The following is a 16,328-nucleotide window of genomic DNA, read 5'->3' as shown; positions in this document are numbered from 1 at the left end:
TCCAGATCCTAGGAGCAAGACCAGAATGGGTTCTTTCAGCATCTTAGGGAGAAACACAAAGAGCCTGTGCACTGGCTAAAGGAAATAAACAGCTTGTGAACTGTGTGTGGTGGGGAACACTCATTTAGCAGTGCAGCTTCCACTTTACTCATGGAAACACTATGGCCACAAAACCTTGTAGTATTTTAGTCTGGCAATGCTTTTGTACTGCAGACAGACAGGACACAGTCAGAAATTTCCTGACACTTACACACGGGAACTCTAGATTTCTGTCTCTTAGGGTGCTGAAGAAGAATCAGAATGCTCCTTTTGTGTGTGTAAGTGCTGATGGTGCACAGTCATTAGGCAGTTTTCAAAGGCACACTTTTAAGCTGCAGTGTCAAGAGTTTAAGTGGTAGCTATGGATGAAAATCACTCCTAAAACGAATCATAGTCAGGTCTCATACTCTATATATTCAATCTGTGCTGCTGCTTTCCCAACCTGTACATCATATACTTATCCTTCTTTATTCTTCTGATTCCTTCCACTGTTTTGTTTTCTACTACACAAGTTCTTACATGATCCTTGAAAATCAAAGTTTGAAGCAAAATAGAGTATATGCTTTTGTTTACTTTGTTTCTTCCTGTTTTATTCTCTTTCATTTTTCCTCCAGCTTCTGGTGTTTTGTCAGTCATTATGACTGTCATCATTTTGTGCCAGGAGGGTGCCTAGTAGTTGGTGGTCTCATTTGATATGACTAAAAAGTGACTTTTCAGTGACACAAATAGAAAAGGAAAGAAGATAAGCATGGGTCAGACAAAGGTCCATGTAGCCTGGCCCCTGTCCCCAGCAGTTCCTGGAAGATGATTCCTGAGAAAGAGTAAGATCAAAGGTTGGCCTGTGAATACAACAGCTACAAGCTACAGACTTAGAAAATGAGAATTCTTAAAAATACCTAAAAACAAGACTGGTTTGAACTTGTGAGGATGAAAGCAAAAGATCTTTATGCAAAACTACTGCTCTGTTAACATGGTCATTGAGTTATTTGTTCCATGATAAATTTCAGGGGTGTTTGAACTGTGACATCCAAGTTCATGGTGGGTCAGTGTGTTCTCTCACTAAAGATATCGGTTCTCTCCTAGCATCTTCCCTCTCCTTTTCATCATCCTGATGTTCATCAAGGTGTCAAACTGCAGTTGTTGAGAACTTCACCTTCCAGCTCACTGAAGTCTCCCTGGTGCTTGCACAGTCCAGCTATGGGAAATTCTCCAGAGCCTGGTAAAAGCAACATCCCCAGGGTTATTAGAGTCAGCATGGAGCAGTGAGGATTGGCAAGATAGCCTCAGCACCACTGCACAGAGCAAAGGAAGCTGCAGGAAGGGTGCATGATGAAAGAGCTTGGGAGGAATGGATGAAGCTGAAGACAGGAAAGATTTTTAGCACCTGTAACTGTGAAATTTTAGTTCTTGAATCAAAAATAAACTTATGAATGAATACTATATTATTTATGATTTTGCAGACTTACTTTGGAGGTATGAAAGAGAAACAGCAGCAGAGGGTCAGCTGTGCTGTTGAAGAGTATCAATATCAGAAGAGTTGTGAATGGACATTAAAGAAATTCTCAAGCTTGACCCTGCACTTTCCAGGCAGATGAATGTATTTATCTTTACATCTGAAGTAAATGGTGTTGGAAAGATACATTTAAGCAAATAGAAACAGGGAAAATTAAAGTGTACACATGTATACATTGTAACCCAGTGGTACATTTATATTGGGTGAATTCCAGCTTTTATGGTAGTCAATTTGATTACAGATCTTTTTTGTGTTCCAGATGCATGACACATTTATAACTGGGTCTGGCTACTGGGATATTGCTCTGCTTTGATGTAGCAGTAATATCTCAGGTCTTGTCTTTTCTGGAGGGAGTTGTGGGTAGGGCAAGGACAGCAGCTACCCCATTCCAAACAAAACAGATCAAAACCCCCAAAAATTGAATGGGGTAATAAACCATCCCCAAGACATTCTCCCAACAAGATGAATTTTCCATTTGGATTTGCCAGATAGCTGAGCTCGACCAGGAAGGCCTAATTTCAGATTCTGGCAAGGGAGCATAACCAGATCATCAAAAAATCCAGGTTGTTGCTTCATCAGACTGCCTCACACAAAGTTGGCAGTGGTGGGGTTTGGGCTGCTGAGACTATGCTCAGACTACATCTTTCTGATTCTTTTCCAACTGCTAAGATGGCACTTTTCCTAGTTGCTCAAGAAACATAGCCTACACAGCAAAAACAACGAAACAAAAGCCCCCAAACGAACAAACAGAAAAGAATTTTCACCTGCATATGTATTTGTCATTCTGGATCAAGCTTTGGACCCAAGGTTGGGTCAGCCCCTGGCATTCAGCACTGCATGAAAGGGATAGGGAGACAACACCTGTTACCTGTCCTGTTGGTACCAGCTGATAGAACGTCAGGAAAAGTGTTTGAGCCTGAATTCCTTTAGAAAGTCATCAGTAACCTCCTACTCAGTTGTGAAAATGGGAAATCAGATCAATGTACTATCTTCTGAGAAAAAGGGAAGCTTCGTGGAAGTTTGGATAACAAACCTTGGCTCAATCTGCACAGGTATGCAATGGACCATTTCCTCCAGGGCTGTTTCCTTGCTTGCCTACAGCTTGGCTGCTGCATAAATCCAGCAACGCTCTGAGAGAGCACATAGCTCCTCTTAATCACACATGCCCACAGCTCTGAGTGCTCTGGGGCCAACTGTAACCCTCTCCTGTTGATAAAACGAGAGTGTTGGCATCAAAGCTGAGGTTTTCCTCCAGCTGGGAGGTGCTTCTCCTGGGAGGGGAGAGTGCTCGCCAGAAAAGGATGCAGGTTTTATGCTGATTGCTCTTGAAAACCGAGCAGTTAGTGATCCCAGTCCTCCTCACAGTGGCCAACAGTGCTGTTGGAGCCAGGCCAACAGCATTAAGCAAGTGCTGTCTCTGCCCAAGCCATGGGACGAGGTTTGCTGATGCGGCCTTGCTGGTTCTGCAGAGACACACCTCAACCCAGCTCAGTAGTGCCCAGGTTTCAATTTAACAGCAAACATGCTGAAGGGAAAAACTGTGTGAGGGATGATTTCAACACATTGTAAGCTTGGTCTTCTAATTACAGGGCTGTAAGAAAAGGTGAGAAGCAAACAAATACAAACACGTCTGTGGCCTAAACTGAACACCTGCTCTTTTTGCCCAGTTCTGCTCCAAAAGCTATTAAGGTTAGGATCTTAGCACTGGGAGTGTCACCCCTTCCTGTGAAAGCTGCCTCATGTATCAGTCCTTAGCAGGTTTAAAAGAGGTAATTGTCCATCTCCAGTGGCATTCCCTGCTCCAGACAGTTTCCCTCACAGGTAACTCAGGGCTGAGCATTGCACGGTGCAAGCAGCTGCCTCTCTGCCTGTTTTCCATGTGATCTTAAGTTGCTTGTGGCTTTTGAGGAAAGGATGTTGGGAAATTTGTGACACAGACTTTGATATGTAGTAACAGCTAGCTACATGCACTGATGTTGAGCTCAGATTTGTGACTGTATGCCCATATATATATTTCTGTTCATATATATATTTATTTTCCACGGGACTCCTGGTTTGATACACGCGTGTTGCAGTATCTGCACTGTAACAACTGTATGCTGAGTTTTTGCTTTGTCAGACAGTGATGAGGAGAATGGAGATCCCTGCACACCTCATCTTTGTTTTATGTTGTACATATGCAGACTTTTTTTTTCCAAACAGATCTGTCAGTCCCCTGAGTCAACCAGAAGCCACCTGACAGTGGCTATTGCATCACTGATGCTGCATTGATCAGCCCAGACAAGAAGCAGCCTGCACCGGTTTAAGACCTACTCTACAATGCTGGAGCTACACAGATGCTCGTAGGCTCAGAGTTAAAGTAGAGCTTGGGTGCTTGTGCCCGAAAACAGAATCCGGGACAGCAGTAAGTAATAAATATCTGGGGATGATGACTTTTCAAGCCCAACATTCTCCTCAGAGAGATCACTGACGTGACACCTTCCTTGGAGTGTCTTGTTAGCCCCTGCCTGGCGGCACAGCTGGTGCAGTGCGCGGTGCCGCAGTGCCACTGCCTCTCCTGCGCTCTGGGCGCTGCGCTGCCGGAGCAGCTGCTGCAGGCTCTGGCTCTTCAAGTCTTGGGGCACTGCTCTCCCTGCTGGCTGGGATGCTGTGGAACTGTGCTGGGAACATGAGAGGGGTTCCTGCGGGGAGACGGTCTCCTTACATGCCAGAAATTCACAGAATCACCATCTCCCCATGCTCTTTCTAGTACAATATGCTGTGAATCTAGTCACTTTTCACAGCTGCAGTGGAAACCCAAATCTTTAACCAAGAAATGTGTGAGGGGAGTAATTTCAGGCAATGCAGTGAATGCAGACAGCAAATATAGCACAATGGTTTTTTGTTTTCTTTCTACTATACTTCATGTTTTCAACTTTCTCTGCCTGTCTGCAGAGCCTGGCTTTGTTCTGAGTCTTTTCACGCATCCTGCATTCGTTTACCACCCACAGATGCTGCCTGTTTATTCTCTTCTGCTGTTTTCATTGATCTAACATGAAAGTCACCTTGAACTGCAAGAGCTTTGCCCTTGCTAGGTGTGCAAATTGTTTAAAAAATATAAATACAAGCATACAAAATACAGGGACTAAGCAAGTTTTTGTAGGGATTTCTGTTACAGGAAGTCATGGATACTGAATCTGAGTTGTCCATAAAAAGGCAAGATGTTCTTGGATTTAATTGATAGGTCATAGAATGGTGGCAGACATGACACCAAGGCACAGTGTGTTATACCTTTCAGTATTTATCTTAGTCCTTTTCTTCCTCAACAGAAGTATATTTTGGTGTTTACTGACCATTTTTTAAAATTTACATCTTAATGGGTGACATGGGGTAATTTACCCGTAGGTAAACTATAAGAGGTATTGCACCAGAGAAAAAGTCTTCCACAAGAAAATTCCTGCCAGGACTTACCATCAATCTTTATTTTATGCAGCTGTTTTACAGATGAAGGTAACTCAGACCCTTCCTCGACAAAGAAGAGGCAGCACTTTGGCCTAACAGCTTGGTATTGAGTGCCTAAATATCGTCTACACATGAATTTAAAAACATGTTTCCAGACAATTACATTGTGAGTATGCCTGCAGGGCTGGCTGCTGAGTGTTGGCCTGTTTGTTCCCTTAATTAAATATATGGCTAAATGCATTCAGCCATGTTAGCTCTGGCTGGAATGAGCAATGCTGTGCTTGCTGATCCCTTCAGTTCTGCCAGCCCTCATGGTCAGAGAGCAGCTACACTCTGTCACTGTGTGGTTTCAGCCCAAGCACAAAAGCTACACTGACTTCCTTCGTGTCCTCCAGGACAAAAAATAATTTTCTTTGCCTCTTCTTTCTCATTTTCTTACCATGGAATCTTTAGCTTAATTCTGGCTGTAAGAGCAGCATGAGATTGCAGGTTTTAACTCCATGGAGAGATGGGTTACATTGGAAAGCTTAAGGAGATGTGCTTTTTAATTGGCACAAAACAGCAAAGCCCCAACATATTTCATGGTTGGTGGGAATTTTGGGAATTCTTTCTTTCATAAATGTGTGATATTTTGTGCAGGGTGTCTGATCCACCAAGAGGAACTTTCCTAGTGACAAACTGGCTACTGACTACTAGCCTGTGGTCCTTTTTTCTCCCTTTTCTAAGCCTACCCACTTTGTATTGCTTTAAGAGATCAATACAATCAAATGACCAGTATGACCAGTTTTGACCATTACCTGTACAACTGAGCTGCAAAAGCCTCGAAGTTCACAGCATGCCAAAGCACTGAACACAACATTCCTCACCTCCCACCAGCTGAAACTTTTGTTCCTGTATAAAAGTGACCTTGTTTGTATGTGGTTTGCAGGTGCTTTGGCAAACACCTTTTAACTTCAAAGAAGTCAGGGAGAAGCTGAGAAGACAAGGCCACTCCTGCACAGAAACCAGCAAAGACAGTTCTCAGAATATTTATGCAGTGGTTCTGGCAAAGTTGGTAATAATAAAGAAATTTTTATTATACATTGTACCTACATGCACATCTATTTCTGTTTGTTTTTTTTTTTTTTTCCTTGAATTAAACTACGAGCACTTCTACAAGGGCTTTGGACTTCTTACAAGCTGTGTAATGCTGAGCTCAGTGGCACTGCCCTTTTGATCTTCCCAGCAGTGGCCCCAGATAACTGTGAGGGCTTGCTGTTACAGGAGCTCTGGACACCAATGTACATGACTTCAGTTAGTTCCCCATAATACTCACCTGGTACTTAAAACTGTACAATACTTTAAAAATGTGTCTCATTTGTGATGTTCATGGGGTTTTACAAACTAACATGTACATTGAAATGTACAAAAATAAAGGTAGTCAAGTTTGTGGTAAGACCCACTCTTGCTGATTTTCATCTGAGAGTTGAAATCTAAATGCAAGCACTTGGTCCAGGACACAGATTTAGCATCTAAGTGAATGGAGAGGAGGGAAAGTTCCATGATTCAGGATTTTAGATGTGATGGTCATAAATGCTGTAGCCACAAATATGTTTCCTGAGGAAGTCTAAATAAATTAAGGAGTTTTAAAAATCTCTCAATATATTCTTTCTCTTCAGACCCACAGAATTGAAACAAACAGGATGAAGGCCAGCTGCCTAAACATCAGTCTAGTGCTATCTGAGACGTCTAAGGGTCTCCAAGACATTTGGTTCAGGTTGGCCTATATGATATAAGACTTATTAAAGACTCATTTTGTCTGGCTGCTAGATGCTGGGGGAGATAATCCACAGCACCTAAAATAGCACTGAGCCCTGTCAGTAAAGTCATTCCCTCTGGGGAGTACTGCAGGAGAGGCTTAGGTTTGTTCATTTATATCCATTACCATTTATATCTGCCTAATTATGTGAAGAGTGGAAGAAATTGTTTTGACATTAGGAAACTGCAGAAAACAAAGGCAAATCTAGTGATACTAAGGCATGCCATTAAAAAAAAAAAATCTAATTGAAAACATTTTCTGAGCTGCTACCCAGAAAGTCATCAAAAGAATAATTATCCAATCTGCAAGCCCCACTGAAAAATAATTCAAGTCTCCTAATCAGTCATAAATGACATAAAAATAGGGGGGCAGTCTCTTCTGCCAGGTAACAAATGACAGAATGAGAAGAAATGGCCTCAAACTCCACCAGGAGAGGTTCAGATTAGACACTAGGAAAAAACTTCTTCACTGAAAGGATTGTCAAGCACTGGAGTAGGCTGCCCAGGTAGTGGTGGAGTCACCTTCCCTGGAAATATTTAAAAGACATGTAGATGGGACACCTGGGGATATGGTTTAGTGGTGCCAGGTTAATAGCTGGACTCTGTCTCAGAGGTCTTTTCCAACCTAATTAATTCTAAAATACTGTGATTTTTAGAGGGGTTAGTTTGCAATTCCTTTTTTTCCGTTACTTTGCTCTTGAGGTGAGGTGATGGACAGGTTCCCTATTGCCGTCTACACCGAGACACAGCTGTACTTCCAGCACCTGATTTCTTTTGCTGTGAATTGTATTAAACAGGGCATATTCCACAGAGTGAACTCAAGTTTTCCTTTAAGCTAACACCCTCTACTGTTCACTCTTGCATATTATCCATAAACAAAACATAGCCACGATTAAAGTGACTACTGACTTCAGTGTGGTACAGCAATTTCTAGAGTATTGTCGTAATTTTAGTTTTGTTATTCTTTGAAATGAGTGCAGCAGTAACTTAATCACCTGACCTACCCTACATCTTTCAGAAAAAGCAACATGCTGCAATGTTCCTTTTCAATAGTTTCGATGTAGTATACATGTTTATGATTTATTTTTGAAAATAACTGTGATTCCTACAGTGCCAAGAACACCCTGATCACAATTTGATGTTGTTGAATGCTGGGGCTTTCCTTTAGCAACCAGAAGTTTCTGAAGTTGACTTCTCTCTTTTTTTATGCTGTATTTTTGACATAGTTATGAAAGTTGAATGAAGTTTCCTTGTGAGTGATGATTTCTCACATTTCAAGGTTTTGTGGAGAAGATGGTCCTCTTCTGTACTTAAAGAGTCCATGTGAATGAGTTATCTGACTCAGAATGGCCATGCAAACCAGACATCTGGCTTGCCTACCTCCGAATTACAGCCACATGCCATTCACCAGCTGCTCCTATACGGATCAGTTCACGCTTTGAGGATAAGGACAACATAAATGAAACAGCCCTAGAATTAAATATTATTTGTCACTCAAAGAAGGCTGCTAAAGCTAAAAGGACTCTTAGTTGTTCTCTAGAAAAGACAGCAGCATGACAATGAAAGGGGCAGGAGAAACTGCAGAGCTCTCCTTCCCAGCTCTCTATTCCTACTCTGAGTAGCGTGACACAAGTGTCTGAAGCTCAGTTTTAATCTCCTTATTTTTGCATAAAAACACCTAGCACATCATGCTTTCTAACAATCCCCACCTCCCTTGGGAAGAACAGGGCTTAGGGATCAACTTTAGGAATGCTGCTTGCTAAGGTCATGAAACTTGTCCTTCAGGGCTATTCTTTATATGTAAGGCAATAAATGGGAAGCTAATCTTAATGAATATATTTTGTGAAATCATTCCTTCCCCTCTAACCATTACCAGCATCAAATCAGCAATTATTTGTTGTTCTGTGCACGGGAAGGTGTAAGCATTGTTAAGTCACTCAAGATTTTAGCAGTGTTAATCTCATGAGTTTTTCTGTCTTGCTGCCAGCTGCTGAAGCTTTTCTCAAAAACTCTATGGGTCTGTCTCTAGCCCTCAGGAAAACCACTCAGAGTTTCCCCTGAATTTCCTCTGTGCTGAAAAGAAGGCACCATTCTGGGAAATCCCTTTTCTCAATGGCAGCTGTGCTGCCATTTCTCATTTGACTTCCAAGAGACATCAGAAGATTAGTTGCAATCTCTTTGCAGGCTGCTAATCCAGAGTGCTGCATTACAGAGCCCTGACGTCCCTCTGAATATGACATTAATTTGACAAGAAACAGAATAGTGTTCATAGGTGCTACAGAGATATTGGCAAAGACATATTGACACCCCTGCCTTGAGCTCCATAAAAACGGCTGTAACACCCCCAAGGCAATTCCACAGGTCTGCTTGTGGCAAGAGGCACAGCTTGATCCTGTTGACGCTGTTTTGTCTCATCCTGTCACTGGCTGCCTGGGAGAAGAGACTGACCCCCACCTGGCTGTACCCTCCTTTCAAGTGGCTGTAGACACCAATAAGGTGTTCCCCCCGAGCCTCCTCTTCTCCAGGCTGAACAACCCCAGCTCCGTCAGCTCCTCCTCATAAGTCCTCCTCATTCCTCATGCACTGGCAGTATCAACTTTGAAACTTAGGTTTTGCCGGTAGTTACTGCTATGGATTGTCTTTGACCATTGTACAGGACTTTCAAGTATGTTATTCGTTTGTCGAAATAAAACTCGTGTCGGTATGGAACTAGGACAGGCTGGCTTGAAACCAGGATGATTTCACTGTCTTGGGGAATATCTGCATTCTGCTAAGCTCTGATGGGCTATGCCATGGGCTATCACGCCTTAGCCATGTGGGTGTGTAAGCTGAAAGGAGATAGGGCATGGGTAGCCTGGTGCTCACACTACAAAAGAAGGTATCCCCCCAAAGAGAGACAAGAGTCAACCAACAGGAACCTGTCTCTACCACCAAGATTCCAGTGAGAGCCAGGAACATGCTCAGTTCAGGTACATCAGCAAAGGATGTGCTCCTTTGCTGATGTCACTGACCCCAGCTCTCAGACTGCTTGTTTGTTTAAGCAAAGCCTGTATACAGAATGCTCCCACTGGCAGAGATTTCCTGAGTCTCTGGCTTTGTTTCTATTTCATAAGACAACAGTTCCCACCTGTCCCAGCCAGTGATATTTGTTCTTTAAAAGTGTTTCTTATTTCAGCATTTTGCCTTTGCCTTACCTAACTTGTATGAGGTGGGGAACCATGCTGGGCTGCTCCTGCCGTGCTTTAATCACTGCTCCCGAGAAAGCCTTAGAAAGACATTTAACAGTGCCAGATAGATGAAGATTCAGCAGAACTCAGCACTCTACTGAAATACTGAACTTTCTGTCACATTTTCAAATGCTTGCTTTTTATGACTACTGTAACATGAATATTAGTGAGACATGCCTTGTACATGACATGAGCCTTGTATAAAGTAAATGGAAGTAAAAGGTATTGGCTAAAATAATTCCAAGGCAAATCATAGAATCATAGAATGGTTTGGGATGAAAGGGACCTTACAGATCACCTAGTTCCAACCCCTAAAATGAAGTTGATAGGATTTTTTCTTCTCCTTTTTACTCAGTTGTTGAGGTAAGTCACTGCTATCTGCTATGAGGCATTTGACTACTCAAACTCCCAGTAGCCCTCCTATAGACTTTTCTAAGTTCTTTGATTTCTTCAGTTCTAAGTTTACAACTTGAGACAGTGCTTACAGACAGCAGTTAGAGATTTACCACTCATCATTTGTCTCCTGCATCTCAGGACAGTCCATCACAGCGCCTGTGAAGGCTGTTGTTAGATCCAAGTAAATATATTTCTGGGTTCATGAAAGAGACGTCTTTAATCTGTGATTACCAACACTTGGCTGCAGACTGTCAGCTGGGTTTCCTCAGACTCATTAGCGGGGCCCAGCAATGGCAGTGACTGCCATCATACAGCACAATGGGAAAGGCTTTTAAGCCCTAATTTATATTTCACATAAGTGCCTCTCTTTCCTGTGCTTGCTGCTAATGGACCGTCATTATGTGACTGGAAATGTCAATTTATTCTGTTTGGAGGAGCTGGGCTGTCTCCCTATCAGTGCCTCAGGCCTGACTAGCATTTTGCTGAAATTCCCCTAGAGACAGCAGGATAGTTTTATTTTCACCAAGAGATAGGATTGTCCTGAGAACCAGCATAACAAAATAAGTCCTCTTGTGTATACTTATTATCCGAAGCTAGCCACCTGGGAAACATTAACAAGGCTGCATTTGCAATTGTGTTTGTTTAAACAGAGCAGCACGAAAATTCACAGGAGAATTTCACAGCTCCCTGATCGTCTGTAGCGCTTCTGCGCGGCTCGCGGAGCCCGTGTCTCCGGGCAGTGTGACTCACACCAGGCGGTAAGTGAACTCACAGCTCGCCTTGCAGGCAGCAGGAATTTCCATACCTCTCCTAGGCCAAGAGCCAGTGTCCCTGCTGATGGTGACCATGTGCTCCCCAGCCCTCGGGGCTCTCTTCTGACAGAGAACGGGGCAGGGGCATCTGGGAAACGCTGTGGGACAAAACTGCTCCAGCTGAGCGAGCGCTCGCTGGGGCCACGGGCGGGAAGGCTCCTTCCTCACCTGTCCATGCCCTGGTCTGCTCTTATGCAAATGCCTCCGTTTGCTGTGGCAGGAACACCAAACAGTGCTAGAGGGTTACCTTCATTCTTTGGATAGTTCAGCCTGTAATGGCTTGCACTGTGGTTTTGCCTGGAAAAATAACTGGCTCTAGGTGGATGCTAAGGCCTTCGTCTACGCAACAAGGACCCAACCCTGTTACACCAAAACGTGTGGGATGCTTTTCACTGATTTCAAAGGGACACAGCAGCTACTTTGCATTCAGCATTTATTTTTACTCAATCCAGGTAAAAGCTCACTAATTTTGCTTAAAAAAACCAGCAGAGTCCTATCTTTCCGCCTTACTGTACCTCACCTCAGTGGTGCAGAGTAAGGTAAAATAAATAGAGCTCATTCACAATTAGGACAACATGGAGCTTACAGTGTAGAACACTAAACAGGTACATGTGACCTTTTGCTCTTATTTATCAGGACATCCCTGGCTCTAGTGGGGCTAGTTTATGAAAGCAGCTTGGCCATGTCCAGTTTTCTACAGTAGTCAGTTCCTCACAGGTTCAGGCTGTTAAAAAACTGTGAAAATACCCGTGATGTGGATTTCACAGGCCTCATTTGGATGTTTCTAATCTCTGTTTCTGTTTATTCTGTCTTTGGGTCTTTTTGTCTTGCATTTGCATGTGTTAACTTCACAGTTTTGTTCAGTGGAGCTCCAATTCCACAGATCCTCTCCAGGTCATAACTCACACTGTTCAAATGAGAATGGCTTTCTAAGGCGGATCTAATCAGTGTTTCTCTTGGGAAGGAAACCAAATGAGCTTTTTTCAGGTTGGCAATTCAGTCCAATTATTTCACAGATCTTTGTTCATTTATTTCCTCTGAAGTGGAACAATCAGAAGAAACAGGGCAGTGCTACAGTGCAAACAGGAAATTACGATTTCTCAGTTTGAAGAAAATGAGATTTTGTAACACATTTCTCCATTTATTTATTTATTAAGCTTTATTCTTTTGTCATGCATCCTGGAAGTGCTTTATTGCTGAGCACAGCAGTCTTGAGAGAACTATCAGAATAATGTCAGTACCCCTCAAAACAGAGCTGTGTAGCCAAAGCCACAGGTACTGTAAATAAGCTCAACTCCATTGATTACCAGGGACATATATCAGTTTAGAGCAATGGAGAACTTGCAGTTCACTGCAGTGAAAGGATGCTTTTTCACTCCTTGGAAAACATCATTACATAGAATCATAAAATACTCTGAGATGGAAGGGACCCACAAGGATCACTGAAGTCTAACTCCTGGCCCCACACAGGACAGTGCCAGGAAACACTCCATGTGCCTGAGGGTATTGTCCAAGTACTTCTTGAACTCTGTCAAGCTGGTGCTGTGACCACTGCCCTGGGGAGCCTGTTCCAGTGCCCAAACACCTTATGGGTGAAGAATCTTTTCCTAATATCTAACCTAAACTTCCCCTAACACTATTTCACACTATTTCCTTGAGTCCTGTCAGTGGTCACCAGAGAGAAGAGATCAGTGCCTGCCCTCTGCTTCCCCTCACAAGGAAGTTGTGGACTGAGATGAGGTCTCCACTCTGTTCCCTCTTCTCTAGGCTGAAACATGTGCTTAATGACCACATATGTTATCATTAATCACCTAAGAGATTCAGAAGGAGACTTCTAGTAATGACACTAAGCACTTCTTTTTGACAACAAAAGTTGATTAGGTGTAGAATTTCTACTCTGGCTATTGACCATCTTCCCTGCAGGGCCTGCCTCTCTCTGTGTTTTGCTCTGTGAGGTGTGCTGCCTCAGATGACTGAAAAACTGGGGCTTATGCTCAGATTACTAATGACAGGAATTGGCCTCAACATGTGAAAGGACAGCTCTGACACAACGCCTGCTTCCAGCTCAGGGCCTGACTCGGTAAAATTATTTAAACTGAACTCCAGGTCAGTGCTCTGAGCCCAGGCCAGCAAAGAGCAGGGCAGATTTACAGAACAGGTCACAGTCCAGCTGGCTTTATCCTCTTCTCAGATTTACTTTTTGCCTCATGGATCTGACATTCCACAATGTGGTCTAGTGCTGCTGGATGCAGGAGGACACTGCAGTGTTATCTTCCAGCAAGTGATTAGTGAACAACTGCAGCATGTGGGAAGGACTCATATTGGAGAAATTTGTGGACAACTGTCTCCCGCGGGAGAGACCCCGTGTTGGAGCAGAGGTGGATGGAAGACGGAAGGAGCAGGAGAGGCAATGTGATAAACTGATCATAGCCCCCATTCCCTGTGCCACTCATGTGGGCATCTGATGTCCAGCCCGGGTCAGCCGCCAACAGCCTCAGAGGAGTTTCACTTACAAGCTGAAAATAAGCTGGAAATGAATAAACTGAGAAAATAAGCTATGACACAGAAGACTGTGTTTAATAACCAGGTATCTGAGGATCAAGGTATGAAAGATTAACATAAGGAGTTGCTTTTTCTTTCTTTTTCTTCTCCCCCTCTCTTTTCTAATTTGAGGTGCTGGAACTCCAGATTTTCCTTTTCTTATTAATTATAATTTCCAATCACAAACTATCATGGATGCTTTGCTTAATTGCAGACATCTGGGAACAAAATTAATCTTTAGTTTGGATATAAAACTGAAAAATACTTTGTTGAAATTAGACATGGTAATTCATGGTTGTCTTTTAAAGAGGTGTCTATCTAAGACCAATAACTTTAGGCCACTGAGATAGATCATCAGTAGTGCCTTGATGAACATAATAATTTTGATGGATGATATCTTGCAGCTGTCAGCAGGTTGAACCTACTTATTGATGGTTCTCAGGGGACTGGCTTAATGATTGCACAAATGAAGCAAGAACTAAACTGACAATTTCATGGAAGTTATGAAAATGCTGGAAAGAAGCAGTATTTGTTCCCTGAATAAGCATGTGTTAATTTCTACCTAACAAGTAAGAAAATGGAAAAGGAAAGAGGTATTTATTTTTTTCCCTGTCATCTTCAATTCCTAGGCAACAGGTTTTGAGGTACTGTGAAGATGTATTACAACTTTAATACAGTCTTTTCTCCAGAATTTCGTGCACCAGTACCACTGAATGCAATGACAGATTTTAGAAAGTGATGCCATTCTGGATATGGATCTTCATTTTTGGTGTTTCAGCCTGATCCCCTTACTGTCCAGATCTGGGACCTTCTGGAAGCCTCCACGGCTTTTTCCTGGGTTCCATTCACAGGCTTCCTTCACATAGCAACCAGAACATAAGGGCAAGGTGTACAACTAGACCTTGTCTAAGTAGGAAGCCAGGACCTGCGAGGGGCACGCATCTACGTGTAACCCCCGGGAGGCGCAACGAGCGCTTGAGCCTTTGGAGGGACAACAGCAACTTGGCTCTTGGTGCACATCTGGTTGGTTAGCTCCAGTACCAGTGCTTCCAAAATGCTGCCTGGAGTACTCCTGAGGGGTCAGTCCAGCAGCAAAGGACATGATCTTCTTCAAATGCTTTCTGCCTTCTGCCTTTCTGCCTAAGGTTTCTATTCTGATCCTCAAAAAACCTGTTACTCTGAAGCCTGGTGTGATAGCAATAGGAGATAAAAAACTCGAGTTTCTGATGGGGTTTTAAGAGTTTTAGCCATGGCCTTTCTCATCTCCTCAGTCCTTGTTTTGTGATGTGGTTCATCTTTCTTATGTAAAACAACCCGAGCACTTAGAATGCATTTCTAATGTCCTGTTGTGTTCAATCTAGCTCAAATGACATGCAGCAAAGTGCAGCAGCCTTTCAGTTAGAAATGACATGGCTTCTGCTGACATTTCCCAGCTGAAGAATCATTTTGTGAATCATACACACTCTTTCTTTCCAGCTCTTCTGAACCCTGTGAAAAGCAGAATCAGAACTGAACAGGTGGAGTTCGGGGGAGTGTGAAAGCCTTGAGGGAGCTGCAGCAGGGAAAAATTAGGGTCAGCACCCTCAAGGAGGTCAGGGAGCGAGGGCCAGAGCTCTGAAGAAGAAACCTATTCATCGGTACCCCGAGGAGAAGAGCCTCTCGTAATGGAGAGGGTGTCGGCCCCAGCAGCAGTTCTGGGAGCGGCTGTGGGGTACCATCCCCTCGCGGCTCCCCGCGGTCAGGACGCGCAGGGACGGAGGGGCAGGGGCCTGGGAAATCCACTTCCCGACGGCTGCCGAGGGGGACGCGCTTCCAGCTGGCAGCGGCACGTCCCCACCTGCCTTCCTGAGCATCGCCGCTGCCTCCGGCCCTCCGCCGGCGGCCGCGGGCGGTGTGTGCGAGGGGAGGGCGGCGGAGAACCGGCTCTCCCTGCCGGCCCCGAGCTCTCCTCCCGAGCGCGGTCGGGAACGCCGCCGAGCCTCCCCGCTCCGCCCGGGCTCTCCCGGCGGCACGGACCGCGGGCGGCGGCTGATGCGCGGCGGGAGGCGGATGGCAGCGGCCGGAGCCTGCCCGGCCCAGGGGCGCTGGGGCCGCGGCCCCCGCCCCGGCGAGGAGGGGTGAGCGCCCGACGGGCACGGCTCCGCCCCGCCCGGGGGACAGCGGCTGCCGCGGGCACCGGGGCGAGTGGCCGCCCGCAGCCGCCCCGCACGGTCCCGCCGCTTCTGGCATCGCCGCCCGGGGCTGCGGATCCTCGCTCCGCCAGCGGCCTCGGGCCGGCCCTGCCCTGCCCTGCCCGCGGCGGGCTCCCAACTTTTCCTCGGCGTGGCACGAAATGTGCCGGGGCGCCGCCGAGCCGCTTTGACGTCTTGATCCTCTCCGAGAACTTAACAGGATCGCAAAGCCCTTCGAGCGGCTTTTCCCGGAGAGCCGGGCTTAGGCGCTCGGGCTGCGGCCGTAATCCGCCCGCGCCGCGCGGAGGGGCGGCTCGGCGGGCCCTGCCCTGCCCCGGCGGGCCCTGCCCTGCCCCGCCGCCCCCGCCGGGCCGGGCGCGCTGCGCTGCCG

Source organism: Corvus moneduloides, chromosome 2, assembly GCF_009650955.1.
Source record: "Corvus moneduloides isolate bCorMon1 chromosome 2, bCorMon1.pri, whole genome shotgun sequence".
Classification (NCBI taxonomy): domain Eukaryota; kingdom Metazoa; phylum Chordata; class Aves; order Passeriformes; family Corvidae; genus Corvus; species Corvus moneduloides.
The sequence above is the reverse complement of the archived record's forward strand: the minus strand, read 5'-3'. Positions refer to the sequence as shown.